This window comes from Micropterus salmoides, unplaced genomic scaffold (genome assembly GCF_014851395.1).
Source record: "Micropterus salmoides isolate LMB-PRFRI ecotype aquatic unplaced genomic scaffold, ASM1485139v1 Ms_hic_scaffold_2592, whole genome shotgun sequence".
Lineage (NCBI taxonomy): Eukaryota > Metazoa > Chordata > Actinopteri > Centrarchiformes > Centrarchidae > Micropterus > Micropterus salmoides.
The window spans coordinates 1-2,875 of record NW_024041809.1 but is presented as its reverse complement, the minus strand read 5'-3'; the positions used below and the strand labels follow the sequence as shown (position 1 = coordinate 2,875).

Genomic DNA, 2,875 nt, shown 5'->3' with positions numbered 1-2,875 from the left:
AATGAATTCTAAATGAACACCTAGTCTATTTTTAAATCCAAACATGTGCTATGAGAAGATCCCATTTACCAACTACCTTTGAATCTACAGACTCAAAGATGTTGTCTCTACATTATGAGATTTTAAACAATAACCATTGCTGTCGAGACACGCACGAGAGCACAGCGGTGTGTGAACTTATAATTGGAACTAAAACTCAGAAAGATGTCTGTATTATAATATAGATGGACTTTCACTCAAAGTATTGTCAGAGTTGTAAAACATTCTTTACATCTCGCCTGTTTCCGCCTCCCCCTCAGGGTGTGATGGTCGGTATGGGTCGAAGGACTCCTACTCGGTGACGAGGCCCAGAGCAAGAGGGGCATCCTGACCCTGAAGTACCCCATCGAGCACGGCATCATCACCAACTGGGACGACATGGAGAAGATCTGGCACCACACCTTCTACAACGAGCTGCGCTGGCCCCGAGGAGCACCCCACCCTGCTGACAGAGGCCCCGCTCAACCCCAAAGCCAACAGGGAGAAGATGACTCAGATCATGTTCGAGACCTTCAACGTCCCCGCCATGTACGTGGCCATCCAGGCCGTGCTGTCCCTCTACGCCTCCGGTCGTACCACCGGTGAGTCTCCAGTCTCTGCAGTCACACAAGCTTCCACATGGTCAGAAAGGATTATCATTAATATTATATGTAGAGATCCAAGTAGGGATTTTTTTGCTTTTGCATTTATAAAGATGTTTGTATTCCTTTACGTCTTTGGGCCCGATTTGTCCAGTATTAGATTGACATGATTTTTGCATCAATTCTATGTACTACTGATTGTTAAATACTTAATTCACTGGATTAGCGAAAAACTGTTTACAGACATGATATTTATCAATATCAAACATCCCTCTTTTCATTATAATTCATCTATAGGTTATTTTTAAGTAACTATTTGGTCTGTAAAATGTCTTTAAATTGCAAAAAGCTGTAAATATTCAGTTAATAATGATATGAAACAGGAAGATTTTACTTTTAAAACTGTTGTTACACAATAAATGATGACATTAATAATTGACCATCAATATGAGAGCCTAACTTGATTACCAAAATGACTGCCCAATTATAGAGCAATTGTTCACTTAATGGATTAGTAGACTTTCTATAAATTACTTTAGTCTTTTCTTTTTTATATCGTGTAAACTTAGTCTGACAGAAGAAGACATTTGCAGACGTCTCTTTGGGCTCAGAGAAACTAAATGATTCATCAAAAAATAAATACATTTTTTGATAATTAAATTACAGATAAGACGCACCTGAGAGTACTGATCCTGTTTTGAACCTTTTCTCATGGCTCGTCACAGTGTGAATATGAAAACCTTAAACTTGGATTTAACTCTTCTGGTTCTGCTCTCAGGTATCGTGCTGGACTCTGGAGATGGCGTGACCCACAACGTGCCCATCTATGAGGGCTACGCCCTGCCTCACGCCATCATGCGTCTGGACCTTGCTGGTCGTGATCTGACCGACTACCTCATGAAGATCCTGACCGAGCGTGGCTACTCCTTCGTCACAACCGGTAAACACTTGGCATCAGCGCGAAACACAGCGGACCAATTTTATTTTAGGACCTTAAACCAGAAGCACGTTAGAGATTTTGAGCCATGGATACAACCAAAGGACATTTTCCCTCTTCTTTCCTTAAGTTTAACACAAATATCAAGCATCCTGTTTGTGGAGTTTGGAGCTTTTAATGCATGTGGCTTAAACAAGTTGCTCAGAAATGAAAATTTACTGAGTTTGCTATGAATACTTTATCTTAAAACATCCCGCTGGTACTTGAGCTTTTACAGTAGTTTCCAATTTAAACTTATTTTTTCTTATTTAATTTTTTCATTGGCATCGGGGCACATTTGGACAAAGTCTGATCTTCACTGTCTGTTTGCAGCTGAGCGTGAGATCGTGCGAGACATCAAGGAGAAACTTTGCTATGTGGCTCTGGACTTTGAGAACGAGATGGCCACCGCCGCCTCCTCCTCCTCCCTGGAGAAGAGCTACGAGCTGCCTGACGGTCAGGTCATCACCATCGGCAACGAGCGTTTCCGCTGCCCCGAGACTCTGTTCCAGCCCTCCTTCATCGGTGTGTAGTATGAACTGTACTTCCTTTTCCACTGTGGAGAGAAGAGCTGATACAGTCTGAAAGCTCATGGTTGAGTAATGAAAAGTTTATCTTCTTTATGTGTAACCTGACTCTCTCTGCCGTGCACCTGGACAGGTATGGAGTCCGCTGGTATCCATGAAACCGCCTACAACAGCATCATGAAGTGTGACATCGACATCCGTAAGGACCTGTACGCCAACAACGTGCTGTCCGGCGGTACCACCATGTACCCGGGTATCGCTGACCGCATGCAGAAGGAGATCACCGCTCTGGCTCCCAGCACCATGAAGATCAAGGTACGACAAACACTCAACTAACGCTACATGATTAGATTCAGACAGTTTGCAACAATCGTGGAGACTTTATAAACTTCATACACTTTGTGGACACGTGATAATAACTATGTGTGATAGTCGACAGCGGCCATGCTGCTGTAACTTTTAGCCATATAGTGCTGTAGATGTTGTGTGAAAAGCTACTTAACAACAGTTAATCCTAAATATAATCAACAGATCAACACATTTTTTAACTAGGGCAGCGACTGGTTACTGATATATTGTTTGGTCCAGAGGTTTTCAAAGTGGGAGGCGGGCCTCCCCAGGGGGCCCCAAACTGTTTTAGCAGAGGCTCAGTGAAAGGAAGTTAAAATGTTTTACATTAGTACACATGAAATTGCCTAAATGTGTGGAATTTGGATAAATTCCACACATTTTACTACTATAAAGTAGTAAAA

At 42.4% G+C, this 2,875-nt stretch overlaps 1 pseudogene; it reads left to right on the top strand.

Annotated features, from left to right (window-relative positions):
• The first annotated feature begins 302 nt into the window (after positions 1-302).
• Positions 303-2,474, top strand: LOC119919169 (annotated as a pseudogene).
• The last annotated feature ends 401 nt before the right edge of the window (positions 2,475-2,875 follow it).